Source organism: Phyllobates terribilis, unplaced genomic scaffold (genome assembly GCF_046119375.1).
Source record: "Phyllobates terribilis strain yellow unplaced genomic scaffold, ASM4611937v1 Scaffold_5__5_contigs__length_657084704, whole genome shotgun sequence".
Taxonomy (NCBI): Eukaryota; Metazoa; Chordata; class Amphibia; order Anura; family Dendrobatidae; genus Phyllobates; species Phyllobates terribilis.
Genome location: NW_027362765.1, coordinates 655068753 through 655085140, shown reverse-complemented (window position 1 = coordinate 655085140; position 16388 = coordinate 655068753). Strand labels below are relative to the sequence as shown.

The 16388-nt window shown below is 43.0% G+C and overlaps 8 non-coding genes across 8 annotated transcripts; all 8 read right to left on the bottom strand.

The window, feature by feature from the left end:
• Positions 1-925: 925 nt before the first annotated feature.
• LOC141150722 (U2 spliceosomal RNA) lies at positions 926-1120 on the bottom strand. Its single transcript, XR_012246848.1, has one exon. It is a non-coding gene; the product is annotated as a U2 spliceosomal RNA (small nuclear RNA).
• Positions 1121-7510: 6390 nt separating this feature from the next.
• On the bottom strand, positions 7511-7701 carry LOC141149783 (U2 spliceosomal RNA). Its single transcript, XR_012246068.1, has one exon. It is a non-coding gene; the product is annotated as a U2 spliceosomal RNA (small nuclear RNA).
• Positions 7702-8816: 1115 nt separating this feature from the next.
• On the bottom strand, positions 8817-9007 carry LOC141149137 (U2 spliceosomal RNA). The gene has a single exon (XR_012245447.1). It is a non-coding gene; the product is annotated as a U2 spliceosomal RNA (small nuclear RNA).
• Positions 9008-10122: 1115 nt separating this feature from the next.
• Positions 10123-10313, bottom strand: LOC141149136 (U2 spliceosomal RNA). The gene has a single exon (XR_012245446.1). It is a non-coding gene; the product is annotated as a U2 spliceosomal RNA (small nuclear RNA).
• A 1115-nt stretch (positions 10314-11428) lies between these two features.
• LOC141149135 (U2 spliceosomal RNA) lies at positions 11429-11619 on the bottom strand. Its single transcript, XR_012245445.1, has one exon. It is a non-coding gene; the product is annotated as a U2 spliceosomal RNA (small nuclear RNA).
• Positions 11620-12734: 1115 nt separating this feature from the next.
• Positions 12735-12925, bottom strand: LOC141149134 (U2 spliceosomal RNA). Its single transcript, XR_012245444.1, has one exon. It is a non-coding gene; the product is annotated as a U2 spliceosomal RNA (small nuclear RNA).
• A 1115-nt stretch (positions 12926-14040) lies between these two features.
• LOC141149132 (U2 spliceosomal RNA) lies at positions 14041-14231 on the bottom strand. The gene has a single exon (XR_012245442.1). It is a non-coding gene; the product is annotated as a U2 spliceosomal RNA (small nuclear RNA).
• A 1115-nt stretch (positions 14232-15346) lies between these two features.
• Positions 15347-15537, bottom strand: LOC141149131 (U2 spliceosomal RNA). Its single transcript, XR_012245441.1, has one exon. It is a non-coding gene; the product is annotated as a U2 spliceosomal RNA (small nuclear RNA).
• Between the last annotated feature and the right edge of the window lie 851 nt (positions 15538-16388).

Here is a 16388-nt window from a genome sequence, read left to right as displayed (position 1 = left end):
AAACACAGCACCTTCACCCCCTGCTGTTCCCACCCGCCTCAACACCGTTGGAAGGGAGGAGAACCAATTAAGGCGGGGGGTGGGGTGGAACGAGCAGCTGTCTACCCTTAGCAGGAGGGCTCCTGATTACATACCTCTCCTGCTGCTGCTGGCTGTCCAGCAGCAGACTGAAGGTGGCTGCTGCTGTGCACAGTTATATAAAGGCTCAGAGCCTATTATGACACGCGCAGCCAGCGTTCCATTGCCACATTCCATCTACTGCAGGCAGGATACCTGGCTGGCTGAATGTCGCTGAGAAGCTCACAGAGACCGCCATAAGCAACAGTTTAACAGAATGCCACAGACTAATCAACCAAACTTTTTGGGTTGGGTTCTCTTTTATAGTCTGCAGGCATTAAATGAAAGAAGTCAGTGTTCCAGCAGAAGGAGACAACGTTTCAGAAAAGGCATTGTAGCAAACCAAAAAAGAAATTTTAAGCGCAGCAGAGTAACCAGCGCACATACCTGTTAGCTCAGGTGAGTTTAAAAGGCTGCTGTTGATAACAAGGGCATTTGCTAAATAGATGGTGTGTGTGCAACAATATACTGAAAGGTCAATTATATTGTGCAGCTTATCTCACCACCTGTAGTTATTTAGGTGAAAGCTCCAAAATGCTTGCCTAATATGTCTGTTTATCCAAAAGGAAGTAAAAAGGGAGAGCTAGAAAGATAGCATTGCATCACATTACATGGCAATGCAATGCACAGTTGCTGAAGTTGAACCAAAATGAGCTTGTAATCTGGCTTCTGCAACTTTGAACATGAAAAATCCAATGAGGAGAAGAAAAGCAAAGCCAAAGAGTCCATCCCAAAATCCGACAAACAAGCAAAATGGACAAAAAAAAAAGAAATTCAATTCTTTCTGATTTTAGAAACTGCATTAAAGAAGGGGTGCACCGGTCCTGGAGATACTGCAATACCAGGTCAATGCGTGGAGTGGACAGAGCAAGCTCTTTTTCCATCTCCCTGTTCTAAAGATCCATTTAATATATGGTCCCCAGATAGGGGACGTATCAGATATTAAACTGATAAGAACAGATTTTTTTTTTTTTTTTAATTTGGCTATCCCCTGCAGAGGGATAAAACCGTTTATTAAAACTTTAACAAATTACAAGCATAATTACACAAATACCAAACGTTAAAAGACAAATGAAATTTACAAAACAAAAAAATACAAAGATTTTAAATAATTAGGTTCCATTGGTCAACAAGCCATTTTTTGGAAATATGTACATTCTTCTTTTTGTCAATTAAATAATAAGTATACATTTCACATAAACATAAACTTAAAACATCATTCACTGATAAAACATCTTGTTTAAAAATAGCAATGTTGCGCGCTTTCCAGAGAGATGACTTGGCGCAGTTCACTGTCTTCCAAGCCATTGTGTACTGGTCCATTGTGGGGCATTCCATAAGTCCGTATAGCACAGTTTTATATGTAAAGTCCTTGAGGTCTGCCACCCTTTCCAGTAGGGGGAGCAGTCTTCTCCAGAAATCCTTTGCAAAATTACATGTCCATAATAGATGTTCCACCGTTTCCTCGTCTTGGCATCCGGCTCTTGGGCAGATGGCAGACCTCACAAATCCTCTTCTGTATTGGAATGCCCGGCAAGGAAGACAGCGGTGCATGCAACTCCAAGCCAGATCTCTCTGTTCATTAAAAAGATAAAAAACGTTAATCATTTTCCAGATAGACATAGATTTGTCATCATCATATCTGTCAACATTACATATTTCCTCACTTTTACGTATTTCTTTAATTAGTTTCTTACTATTTCTTAATTCCTCTATTTTCTTAGTCCCTAAATTAAAATCGGACACTATTTTCCTTAAAATCTCATAATGCGTCGACAAATTAAAAGCATGGGGCACAGATATATTAACTTCATACCATCCAAACTTTCTCATAAAAAATCCTGTATTAAAACGCATAAAAAAGGACCAATAGTGATTCTTAAAAAGGGCATTAAAACAGTAAACGAACAGATGGATTAAAAGAAACCTATTAAAATCTGGAAAATCTTTACCACCTTTTACTTTTGATTTCATCACGATTTCTCTTTTCAGCTTTTCCATTTTTGAGTTCCAAAAGAAGGTAAAACAGGTTTTGGTTATCTTTTTTAAAACATTAACAGGCGGGGGGAAAACCATGCTAAGATACAATAAAAGAGGTAAAATCACCATCTTTAAAACCAATACTTTACCCTCCATTGTAAGTCTCCTCATGTTCCACATACATATTTTCGTATTTACTTTCTGTGTAACTGTTTCCCAACTATTATAACCATCATTATTTTCAGTGAATGATATACCTAAAATGGAAATGGATTCGGAGACATTAATTGGTACATCACGTAAAATCATCCCCCCAACACTTAAAATGTTACACTTATTAAAATTGATTTTAAAACCAGAAGCTAGGCAAAAGGATTGCAATTGATGGAGAGTGGCCGTAAGTGATGGTGCATCTGTACACAAGACCGCCACGTCATCCATGTAGCCTACAACCTTGGCCTCCAAACCACCGCTTCCAGGCAGAGGGACACCGCATATCTGTTTATTTTGGCGTATTGCACATAACATTGGTTCCAGTGCACAGATAAACAGTAGGGGGGACAGAGGGCATCCCTGTTTCACCCCTGACCGTAAAAATACCTCTTGTGTCTTAAAACCATTCACTAAAATCTTACTTGTACAATCCTTGTAAAATGCTTTAAGCGATAGTAAAAACCCTTCTGGTATGCCCATTTTCTCTAAAACTTTAAAAAGATAAAAGTGTGAGACACGGTCAAATGCTTTTTCAAAATCAATAGATAAAATCGCCATTTTCCCCTTTCTGTCTTTCACATCCTCAATACAGTCTTTCACTAAATTCAGATTGTCCCATATACTGCGCCCCGGCACCCCACACACTTGATTAGAATGAATAACTTTGCTGATGACTTCTTTTAGACGATTTGCACAAATTTTAGCCATTATTTTATAGTCACAATTTAAAAGTGTTATTGGTCTCCAGTTTTCTAATTTTGATTTATCGCCTTTTTTGTATAGGAGGGAGACTTCACCTTTCTTCCAGGAATTTAATAAAACCTTATTATTAAAAACCTCAGTAAACAAATAAAACAAATCATCTTTTAAAATATCATAAAAACATACATAAAATTCTATTGGGATGCCATCAGGACCAGGGACCTTTCCAGTTTTAAAACTTTTAATAGTTTTTAACACTTCTTGTTCCGTTAAAACTTGGGATAAAAACTCTTGGGATGCGGGATCTAAAACAGCTCTTAGTCCTTGCAGCGAATCATCCATTAATTTATTATCTATATTTTTTCCATTAAATAGATTAGAAAAAAAAACCTCAACTTTACCCAGCATATTTTTTATATTATTCTCACCATCTATATGGTCAATTATCACTTTTTCTTTTTTATTTTTCCTAAAAAAATATCTGGAACACTTTTCATTTTCTTCTATATGTTGTACTCTAGAACGAAAAATGATCTCTTTTCCTTTTTGTTCTAGCCATTTTGAAATCTCTTCTTTTAAGTTTGAAATATCAACTTGTACATCTATCCCATTGTCTCTGAGCTTAAATAATGTTTGTAGGCGGGTATTTAAAATTCTATATTCTTCATATTTTTCTTTGGCTCTACATATACTCTTTTTAATAAAAAAGTCTTTTATTTTTACTTTCATTCTATCCCACCATACACTCATAGTCTCATTTGTTTTTTTCCCTTTTCTACATTTCCTATAAAACTCAATAAAATCTGATAAAATCTGCGGGTCGGTTAAAAGGGATACGTTCATTTTCCAGCTTTTCTTACCACATTTTTTGTTGTCATTTACTTTTATGGTAAAGGATAAAAGTTTATGGTCTGAAAATATATTAGTTAAAACTTCACATTTGGCAGGTATTGTTTTATCTGAACCAAAAATAAAATCAATCCTAGAGCTACAATTAGCATTGCTCCAAGTGAAACCGGCGTCCTCTGTGCTGTCACTATGACACTCTTTATATATGTCTATCAATTTAGCATCTTTGACTATATCATGTAGCATACCTGAGGTTTTATCGTAGTTCCTGCTTACAGAGCTGGAGCGCCGGTTTTCACCTTTTAAAACACAATTAAAATCCCCTGCTAAGATAAAAGGTTCAGAGTTATTAATAAATAATGGTAAAAGATCAAGCATTTCGGCTCTTTCATTTTTCTCTGGGGATCCATAAAAATTTAAAAACTGCCATCTAATACCATCAATAAAAGCTTTCACTAATAAAATACGACCTGGTAAAATTTCCTGAATAAAATCAATTAAAACGTTCCCTTTAAAAAGTATGGCTACACCCGCTGATCCTGCAGCATTCGATCCGGACCAGACAGATGGCCCACACTTCCACTCATCTTTATATTTTTGATATGACATTTCATGTGGGATATTACATTCTTGCAGAAAAAATACAGATGCAGTAAAACATGTAAAAAAATTAAAAAGAGCAGTTCTTCTCGTGTTAGATTTTATGCCTCTCACGTTGAGGGAAATACCTTTGAGTTCAGCCATCATTAGAAAATGTAGAAATTTTACTTAGGTAACTAAGAGCAACGGATTTACCTGTCCGATGAACCTGATCAGACCACTGGGCTTGCGCCTCCCTCCTCATCTGATAGTATCGTCACGAGAGTCTCCGTGGAGGAGGAAAGATTACCACATTTATATAAACCCGACGCTACACTGGCATAGCTCGGAGGGCTGGCTGGCAGAACCCGCTGGGTCTCCATTGGCTGGCCATGCAGTTCCTCATCAGGTGGGTCCCCGAGGGGTTCAGCCGCCCCTGTTTGACCTGTAGAAGGTCGTCCTATAGGAGGAGGTTGCGCACAAGGCAGAGCCTCTGACTCTTCAGAGGCAGCAAGATCCCGGTCCCCACCTGTAGCAGCGGAGACCGAAACCCCTGAGGGTCCAGCGTCCACGTCCCCTTCTGGAGAAGTGTCCATCTGTTCACCTCCTGCTGCCTCCTCCGAACCACCCTTTTTCTTTTTCTTAGGACCCACCTTTATCCACTCAGCGCCCTCAGCACTAGGAGACCCAGACTGGGCATGGGCTTCTGTGTCGGCCTTTTGCCGGTCCCTTTTGACCTTACCAGTAGTGCCCTTCTGCTCCTTCTCAGCCCTCCTTTTGGACTCCCGCAGGTCCTGCAGCCAGGTTTTGGGATTTGGTATTTTACCTGTCATAGACTCTGGAGACACTTCACTATTTGGTACGCCCTTATTGTCTCCAGAGGCTCCAGGTTGTTGTTCCTCCTCCTGAGGGGTGGTCTGATCTTTTGGTCCTTGGTCGGACGTCTTGGACTTCCCCTTTTGCTCATCTTCCCGAAATCTGTGAGGGCAAGAAAAATAAAAGTGACCTGGAGTCTGGCAAAAACTGCATTTCTTTTCCTTAGGGCATTCTTTTGTCTCATGTTCTTCACTAGCACAATTTCTACATGATACATGACAGTTTTCTTTTGAATGACCATAGCGCCCACAATTTCTGCAATATACTGGCATCCCAGAAAAGAAGAAATCCCCATTTGTTTGCCCAATTTTGAAACGGGCAGGGGGGAGCCGTATACCACCTGGTGTATTTGGATCTCTTGTACACTTCACAAGGAATTTCCACTTAGATGTCCATATGTTATATTCGTTTAATATCTTCCCAATACATTTAACACTTTTAAAATAAATTGCTAGAAATGACATTACTTCTGGAGCAGAAACAAAGGGCGAAAATATTTTTACAATAACCAGTCTTACCTCATCCAGGACGTGCTCAACAATTTGTATCCCTTTCAAAACAGGACTATTTTCAACTTTTTTTAACTTTTCTAGTACATCTCTAAAAATACCTTCTCCGGTGAATGTGATGTCATAGTCACCTCTTCTGGGATAATCCTGGATGGAGAGAATTTCATTCCTTTGTACGCCAAGAAGGTTCCTGAGCACGTCCTGGACTACATACCCTAATTTCCTCATATCCGAGCCACCCGCCGTGAAGTGAACTCGGATAGAGTTTTTTAGACTCGCATAAAGAGGCACGAGGTTAGGGTCAACCTCCATGGAAAAACGCAACAAGGTTGCAAGTTGCAGCCGCTTGCAATCTGCGCTCCCAGTGTTCTTGCAGCGAAAAACACCTGGAAGCTGGGGGATCGCAACTCGTTACCCTGGGACTAAGCCCTCTCCCTAATAGCAGCAAGCAGGTTAAGTCCACCAAAGTGGACGATCCTGCCAGGCCAAGGAGAGGGGTACCCGAGTGCCCGTCAACCACAATCTCCTGCAATAAAGCACTTGATCTTAGCCAAAAGGCCGAGAAGCGATAACCAGAATTGGTTTCAAACTACGGAGCCACCCAAGGATCCTGAAAAGTCCATTTGTGGAGATGAGCTCCTGGACTCCCGTTAAGAAGACATGTTGTCAACCTCTAGATCCCTTACATGCCTGCACTTTTCGGCTTGCTGCTGCTGCAATCCACGCGTTTTAGATCTGCATAACTCCACCTCTTTAAACACAGCACCTTCACCCCCTGCTGTTCCCACCCGCCTCAACACCGTTGGAAGGGAGGAGAACCAATTAAGGCGGGGGGTGGGGTGGAACGAGCAGCTGTCTACCCTTAGCAGGAGGGCTCCTGATTACATACCTCTCCTGCTGCTGCTGCTGCTGGCTGTCCAGCAGCAGACTGAAGGTGGCTGCTGCTGTGCACAGGTATATAAAGGCTCAGAGCCTATTATGACACGCGCAGCCAGCGTTCCATTGCCACATTCCATCTACTGCAGGCAGGATACCTGGCTGGCTGAATGTCGCTGAGAAGCTCACAGAGACCGCCATAAGCAACAGTTTAACAGAATGCCACAGACTAATCAACCAAACTTTTTGGGTTGGGTTCTCTTTTATAGTCTGCAGGCATTAAATGAAAGAAGTCAGTGTTCCAGCAGAAGGAGACAACGTTTCAGAAAAGGCATTGTAGCAAACCAAAAAAGAAATTTTAAGCGCAGCAGAGTAACCAGCGCACATACCTGTTAGCTCAGGTGAGTTTAAAAGGCTGCTGTTGATAACAAGGGCATTTGCTAAATAGATGGTGTGTGTGCAACAATATACTGAAAGGTCAATTATATTGTGCAGCTTATCTCACCACCTGTAGTTATTTAGGTGAAAGCTCCAAAATGCTTGCCTAATATGTCTGTTTATCCAAAAGGAAGTAAAAAGGGAGAGCTAGAAAGATAGCATTGCATCACATTACATGGCAATGCAATGCACAGTTGCTCAAGTTGAACCAAAATGAGCTTGTAATCTGGCTTCTGCAACTTTGAACATGAAAAATCCAATGAGGAGAAGAAAAGCAAAGCCAAAGAGTCCATCCCAAAATCCGACAAACAAGCAAAATGAACAAAAAACATTGAATTCAATTCTTTCTGATTTTAGAAACTGCATTAAAGAAGGGGTGCACCGGTCCTGGAGATACTGCAATACCAGGTCAATGCGTGGAGTGGACAGAGCAAGCTATTTTTCCATCTCCCTGTTCTAAAAATCCATTTAATATATGGTCCCCAGATAGGGGACGTATCAGATATTAAACTGATAAGAACAGATACTACACTTGATCTTAGCCAAAAGGCCGAGAAGCGATAACCAGAATTGGTTTCAAACTACGGAGCCACCCAAGGATCCTGAAAAGTCCATTTGTGGAGATGAGCTCCTGGACTCCCGTTAAGAAGACATGTTGTCAACCTCTAGATCCCTTACATGCCTGCACTTTTCGGCTTGCTGCTGCTGCAATCCACGCGTTTTAGATCTGCATAACTCCACCTCTTTAAACACAGCACCTTCACCCCCTGCTGTTCCCACCCGCCTCAACACCGTTGGAAGGGAGGAGAACCAATTAAGGCGGGGGGTGGGGTGGAACGAGCAGCTGTCTACCCTTAGCAGGAGGGCTCCTGATTACATACCTCTCCTGCTGCTGCTGCTGCTGGCTGTCCAGCAGCAGACTGAAGGTGGCTGCTGCTGTGCACAGGTATATAAAGGCTCAGAGCCTATTATGACATGCGCAGCCAGCGTTCCATTGCCACATTCCATCTACTGCAGGCAGGATACCTGGCTGGCTGAATGTCGCTGAGAAGCTCACAGAGACCGCCATAAGCAACAGTTTAACAGAATGCCACAGACTAATCAACCAAACTTTTTGGGTTGGGTTCTCTTTTATAGTCTGCAGGCATTAAATGAAAGAAGTCAGTGTTCCAGCAGAAGGAGACAACGTTTCAGAAAAGGCATTGTAGCAAACCAAAAAAGAAATTTTAAGCGCAGCAGAGTAACCAGCGCACATACCTGTTAGCTCAGGTGAGTTTAAAAGGCTGCTGTTGATAACAAGGGCATTTGCTAAATAGATGGTGTGTGTGCAACAATATACTGAAAGGTCAATTATATTGTGCAGCTTATCTCACCACCTGTAGTTATTTAGGTGAAAGCTCCAAAATGCTTGCCTAATATGTCTGTTTATCCAAAAGGAAGTAAAAAGGGAGAGCTAGAAAGATAGCATTGCATCACATTACATGGCAATGCAATGCACAGTTGCTGAAGTTGAACCAAAATGAGCTTGTAATCTGGCTTCTGCAACTTTGAACATGAAAAATCCAATGAGGAGAAGAAAAGCAAAGCCAAAGAGTCCATCCCAAAATCCGACAAACAAGCAAAATGAACAAAAAACATTGAATTCAATTCTTTCTGATTTTAGAAACTGCATTAAAGAAGGGGTGCACCGGTCCTGGAGATACTGCAATACCAGGTCAATGCGTGGAGTGGACAGAGCAAGCTCTTTTTCCATCTCCCTGTTCTAAAAATCCATTTAATATATGGTCCCCAGATAGGGGACGTATCAGATATTAAACTGATAAGAACAGATACTACACTTGATCTTAGCCAAAAGGCCGAGAAGCGATAACCAGAATTGGTTTCAAACTACGGAGCCACCCAAGGATCCTGAAAAGTCCATTTGTGGAGATGAGCTCCTGGACTCCCGTTAAGAAGACATGTTGTCAACCTCTAGATCCCTTACATGCCTGCACTTTTCGGCTTGCTGCTGCTGCAATCCACGCGTTTTAGATCTGCATAACTCCACCTCTTTAAACACAGCACCTTCACCCCCTGCTGTTCCCACCCGCCTCAACACCGTTGGAAGGGAGGAGAACCAATTAAGGCGGGGGGTGGGGTGGAACGAGCAGCTGTCTACCCTTAGCAGGAGGGCTCCTGATTACATACCTCTCCTGCTGCTGCTGCTGCTGGCTGTCCAGCAGCAGACTGAAGGTGGCTGCTGCTGTGCACAGGTATATAAAGGCTCAGAGCCTATTATGACACGCGCAGCCAGCGTTCCATTGCCACATTCCATCTACTGCAGGCAGGATACCTGGCTGGCTGAATGTCGCTGAGAAGCTCACAGAGACCGCCATAAGCAACAGTTTAACAGAATGCCACAGACTAATCAACCAAACTTTTTGGGTTGGGTTCTCTTTTATAGTCTGCAGGCATTAAATGAAAGAAGTCAGTGTTCCAGCAGAAGGAGACAACGTTTCAGAAAAGGCATTGTAGCAAACCAAAAAAGAAATTTTAAGCGCAGCAGAGTAACCAGCGCACATACCTGTTAGCTCAGGTGAGTTTAAAAGGCTGCTGTTGATAACAAGGGCATTTGCTAAATAGATGGTGTGTGTGCAACAATATACTGAAAGGTCAATTATATTGTGCAGCTTATCTCACCACCTGTAGTTATTTAGGTGAAAGCTACAAAATGCTTGCCTAATATGTCTGTTTATCCAAAAGGAAGTAAAAAGGGAGAGCTAGAAAGATAGCATTGCATCACATTACATGGCAATGCAAAGCACAGTTGCTGAAGTTGAACCAAAATGAGCTTGTAATCTGGCTTCTGCAACTTTGAACATGAAAAATCCAATGAGGAGAAGAAAAGCAAAGCCAAAGAGTCCATCCCAAAATCCGACAAACAAGCAAAATGAACAAAAAACATTGAATTCAATTCTTTCTGATTTTAGAAACTGCATTAAAGAAGGGGTGCACCGGTCCTGGAGATACTGCAATACCAGGTCAATGCGTGGAGTGGACAGAGCAAGCTCTTTTTCCATCTCCCTGTTCTAAAAATCCATTTAATATATGGTCCCCAGATAGGGGACGTATCAGATATTAAACTGATAAGAACAGATACTACACTTGATCTTAGCCAAAAGGCCGAGAAGCGATAACCAGAATTGGTTTCAAACTACGGAGCCACCCAAGGATCCTGAAAAGTCCATTTGTGGAGATGAGCTCCTGGACTCCCGTTAAGAAGACATGTTGTCAACCTCTAGATCCCTTACATGCCTGCACTTTTCGGCTTGCTGCTGCTGCAATCCACGCGTTTTAGATCTGCATTACTCCACCTCTTTAAACACAGCACCTTCACCCCCTGCTGTTCCCACCCGCCTCAACACCGTTGGAAGGAAGGAGAACCAATTAAGGCGGGGGGTGGGGTGGAACGAGCAGCTGTCTACCCTTAGCAGGAGGGCTCCTGATTACATACCTCTCCTGCTGCTGCTGCTGCTGGCTGTCCAGCAGCAGACTGAAGGTGGCTGCTGCTGTGCACAGGTATATAAAGGCTCAGAGCCTATTATGACACGCGCAGCCAGCGTTCCATTGCCACATTCCATCTACTGCAGGCAGGATACCTGGCTGGCTGAATGTCGCTGAGAAGCTCACAGAGACCGCCATAAGCAACAGTTTAACAGAATGCCACAGACTAATCAACCAAACTTTTTGGGTTGGGTTCTCTTTTATAGTCTGCAGGCATTAAATGAAAGAAGTCAGTGTTCCAGCAGAAGGAGACAATGTTTCAGAAAAGGCATTGTAGCAAACCAAAAAAGAAATTTTAAGCGCAGCAGAGTAACCAGCGCACATACCTGTTAGCTCAGGTGAGTTTAAAAGGCTGCTGTTGATAACAAGGGCATTTGCTAAATAGATGGTGTGTGTGCAACAATATACTGAAAGGTCAATTATATTGTGCAGCTTATCTCACCACCTGTAGTTATTTAGGTGAAAGCTCCAAAATGCTTGCCTAATATGTCTGTTTATCCAAAAGGAAGTAAAAAGGGAGAGCTAGAAAGATAGCATTGCATCACATTACATGGCAATGCAATGCACAGTTGCTGAAGTTGAACCAAAATGAGCTTGTAATCTGGCTTCTGCAACTTTGAACATGAAAAATCCAATGAGGAGAAGAAAAGCAAAGCCAAAGAGTCCATCCCAAAATCCGACAAACAAGCAAAATGAACAAAAAACATTGAATTCAATTCTTTCTGATTTTAGAAACTGCATTAAAGAAGGGGTGCACCGGTCCTGGAGATACTGCAATACCAGGTCAATGCGTGGAGTGGACAGAGCAAGCTCTTTTTCCATCTCCCTGTTCTAAAAATCCATTTAATATATGGTCCCCAGATAGGGGACGTATCAGATATTAAACTGATAAGAACAGATACTACACTTGATCTTAGCCAAAAGGCCGAGAAGCGATAACCAGAATTGGTTTCAAACTACGGAGCCACCCAAGGATCCTGAAAAGTCCATTTGTGGAGATGAGCTCCTGGACTCCCGTTAAGAAGACATGTTGTCAACCTCTAGATCCCTTACATGCCTGCACTTTTCGGCTTGCTGCTGCTGCAATCCACGCGTTTTAGATCTGCATAACTCCACCTCTTTAAACACAGCACCTTCACCCCCTGCTGTTCCCACCCGCCTCAACACCGTTGGAAGGGAGGAGAACCAATTAAGGCGGGGGGTGGGGTGGAACGAGCAGCTGTCTACCCTTAGCAGGAGGGCTCCTGATTACATACCTCTCCTGCTGCTGCTGCTGCTGGCTGTCCAGCAGCAGACTGAAGGTGGCTGCTGCTGTGCACCGGTATATAAAGGCTCAGAGCCTATTATGACACGCGCAGCCAGCGTTCCATTGCCACATTCCATCTACTGCAGGCAGGATACCTGGCTGGCTGAATGTCGCTGAGAAGCTCACAGAGACCGCCATAAGCAACAGTTTAACAGAATGCCACAGACTAATCAACCAAACTTTTTGGGTTGGGTTCTCTTTTATAGTCTGCAGGCATTAAATGAAAGAAGTCAGTGTTCCAGCAGAAGGAGACAACGTTTCAGAAAAGGCATTGTAGCAAACCAAAAAAGAAATTTTAAGCGCAGCAGAGTAACCAGCGCACATACCTGTTAGCTCAGGTGAGTTTAAAAGGCTGCTGTTGATAACAAGGGCATTTGCTAAATAGATGGTGTGTGTGCAACAATATACTGAAAGGTCAATTATATTGTGCAGCTTATCTCACCACCTGTAGTTATTTAGGTGAAAGCTCCAAAATGCTTGCCTAATATGTCTGTTTATCCAAAAGGAAGTAAAAAGGGAGAGCTAGAAAGATAGCATTGCATCACATTACATGGCAATGCAATGCACAGTTGCTGAAGTTGAACCAAAATGAGCTTGTAATCTGGCTTCTGCAACTTTGAACATGAAAAATCCAATGAGGAGAAGAAAAGCAAAGCCAAAGAGTCCATCCCAATATCCGACAAACAAGCAAAATGAACAAAAAACATTGAATTCAATTCTTTCTGATTTTAGAAACTGCATTAAAGAAGGGGTGCACCGGTCCTGGAGATACTGCAATACCAGGTCAATGCGTGGAGTGGACAGAGCAAGCTCTTTTTCCATCTCCCTGTTCTAAAAATCCATTTAATATATGGTCCCCAGATAGGGGACGTATCAGATATTAAACTGATAAGAACAGATACTACACTTGATCTTAGCCAAAAGGCCGAGAAGCGATAACCAGAATTGGTTTCAAACTACGGAGCCACCCAAGGATCCTGAAAAGTCCATTTGTGGAGATGAGCTCCTGGACTCCCGTTAAGAAGACATGTTGTCAACCTCTAGATCCCTTACATGCCTGCACTTTTCGGCTTGCTGCTGCTGCAATCCACGCGTTTTAGATCTGCATAACTCCACCTCTTTAAACACAGCACCTTCACCCCCTGCTGTTCCCACCCGCCTCAACACCGTTGGAAGGGAGGAGAACCAATTAAGGCGGGGGGTGGGGTGGAACGAGCAGCTGTCTACCCTTAGCAGGAGGGCTCCTGATTACATACCTCTCCTGCTGCTGCTGCTGCTGGCTGTCCAGCAGCAGACTGAAGGTGGCTGCTGCTGTGCACAGGTATATAAAGGCTCAGAGCCTATTATGACACGCGCAGCCAGCGTTCCATTGCCACATTCCATCTACTGCAGGCAGGATACCTGGCTGGCTGAATGTCGCTGAGAAGCTCACAGAGACCGCCATAAGCAACAGTTTAACAGAATGCCACAGACTAATCAACCAAACTTTTTGGGTTGGGTTCTCTTTTATAGTCTACAGGCATTAAATGAAAGAAGTCAGTGTTCCAGCAGAAGGAGACAACGTTTCAGAAAAGGCATTGTAGCAAACCAAAAAAGAAATTTTAAGCGCAGCAGAGTAACCAGCGCACATACCTGTTAGCTCAGATGAGTTTAAAAGGCTGCTGTTGATAACAAGGGCATTTGCTAAATAGATGGTGTGTGTGCAACAATATACTGAAAGGTCAATTATATTGTGCAGCTTATCTCACCACCTGTAGTTATTTAGGTGAAAGCTCCAAAATGCTTGCCTAATATGTCTGTTTATCCAAAAGGAAGTAAAAAGGGAGAGCTAGAAAGATAGCATTGCATCACATTACATGGCAATGCAATGCACAGTTGCTGAAGTTGAACCAAAATGAGCTTGTAATCTGGCTTCTGCAACTTTGAACATGAAAAATCCAATGAGGAGAAGAAAAGCAAAGCCAAAGAGTCCATCCCAAAATCCGACAAACAAGCAAAATGAACAAAAAACATTGAATTCAATTCTTTCTGATTTTAGAAACTGCATTAAAGAAGGGGTGCACCGGTCCTGGAGATACTGCAATACCAGGTCAATGCGTGGAGTGGACAGAGCAAGCTCTTTTTCCATCTCCCTGTTCTAAAAATCCATTTAATATATGGTCCCCAGATAGGGGACGTATCAGATATTAAACTGATAAGAACAGATACTACACTTGATCTTAGCCAAAAGGCCGAGAAGCGATAACCAGAATTGGTTTCAAACTACGGAGCCACCCAAGGATCCTGAAAAGTCCATTTGTGGAGATGAGCTCCTGGACTCCCGTTAAGAAGACATGTTGTCAACCTCTAGATCCCTTACATGCCTGCACTTTTCGGCTTGCTGCTGCTGCAATCCACGCGTTTTAGATCTGCATAACTCCACCTCTTTAAACACAGCACCTTCACCCCCTGCTGTTCCCACCCGCCTCAACACCGTTGGAAGGGAGGAGAACCAATTAAGGCGGGGGGTGGGGTGGAACGAGCAGCTGTCTACCCTTACCAGGAGGGCTCCTGATTACATACCTCTCCTGCTGCTGCTGCTGCTGGCTGTCCAGCAGCAGACTGAAGGTGGCTGCTGTTGTGCACAGGTATATAAAGGCTCAGAGCCTATTATGACACGCGCAGCCAGCGTTCCATTGCCACATTCCATCTACTGCAGGCAGGATACCTGGCTGGCTGAATGTCGCTGAGAAGCTCACAGAGACCGCCATAAGCAACAGTTTAACAGAATGCCACAGACTAATCAACCAAACTTTTTGGGTTGGGTTCTCTTTTATAGTCTGCAGGCATTAAATGAAAGAAGTCAGTGTTCCAGCAGAAGGAGACAACGTTTCAGAAAAGGCATTGTAGCAAACCAAAAAAGAAATTTTAAGCGCAGCAGAGTAACCAGCGCACATACCTGTTAGCTCAGGTGAGTTTAAAAGGCTGCTGTTGATAACAAGGGCATTTGCTAAATAGATGGTGTGTGTGCAACAATATACTGAAAGGTCAATTATATTGTGCAGCTTATCTCACCACCTGTAGTTATTTAGGTGAAAGCTCCAAAATGCTTGCCTAATATGTCTGTTTATCCAAAAGGAAGTAAAAAGGGAGAGCTAGAAAGATAGCATTGCATCACATTACATGGCAATGCAATGCACAGTTGCTGAAGTTGAACCAAAATGAGCTTGTAATCTGGCTTCTGCAACTTTGAACATGAAAAATCCAATGAGGAGAAGAAAAGCAAAGCCAAAGAGTCCATCCCAAAATCCGACAAACAAGCAAAATGAACAAAAAACATTGAATTCAATTCTTTCTGATTTTAGAAACTGCATTAAAGAAGGGGTGCACCGGTCCTGGAGATACTGCAATACCAGGTCAATGCGTGGAGTGGACAGAGCAAGCTCTTTTTCCATCTCCCTGTTCTAAAAATCCATTTAATATATGGTCCCCAGATAGGGGACGTATCAGATATTAAACTGATAAGAACAGATACTACACTTGATCTTAGCCAAAAGGCCGAGAAGCGATAACCAGAATTGGTTTCAAACTACGGAGCCACCCAAGGATCCTGAAAAGTCCATTTGTGGAGATGAGCTCCTGGACTCCCGTTAAGAAGACATGTTGTCAACCTCTAGATCCCTTACATGCCTGCACTTTTCGGCTTGCTGCTGCTGCAATCCACGCGTTTTAGATCTGCATAACTCCACCTCTTTAAACACAGCACCTTCACCCCCTGCTGTTCCCACCAGCCTCAACACCGTTGGAAGGGAGGAGAACCAATTAAGGCGGGGGGTGGGGTGGAACGAGCAGCTGTCTACCCTTAGCAGGAGGGCTCCTGATTACATACCTCTCCTGCTGCTGCTGCTGCTGGCTGTCCAGCAGCAGACTGAAGGTGGCTGCTGCTGTGCACAGGTATATAAAGGCTCAGAGCCTATTATGACACGCGCAGCCAGCGTTCCATTGCCACATTCCATCTACTGCAGGCAGGATACCTGGCTGGCTGAATGTCGCTGAGAAGCTCACAGAGACCGCCATAAGCAACAGTTTAACAGAATGCCACAGACTAATCAACCAAACTTTTTGGGTTGGGTTCTCTTTTATAGTCTGCAGGCATTAAATGAAAGAAGTCAGTGTTCCAGCAGAAGGAGACAACGTTTCAGAAAAGGCATTGTAGCAAACCAAAAAAGAAATTTTAAGCGCAGCAGAGTAACCAGCGCACATACCTGTTAGCTCAGGTGAGTTTAAAAGGCTGCTGTTGATAACAAGGGCATTTGCTAAATAGATGGTGTGTGTGCAACAATATACTGAAAGGTCAATTATATTGTGCAGCTTATCTCACCACCTGTAGTTATTTAGGTGAAAGCTCCAAAATGCTTGCC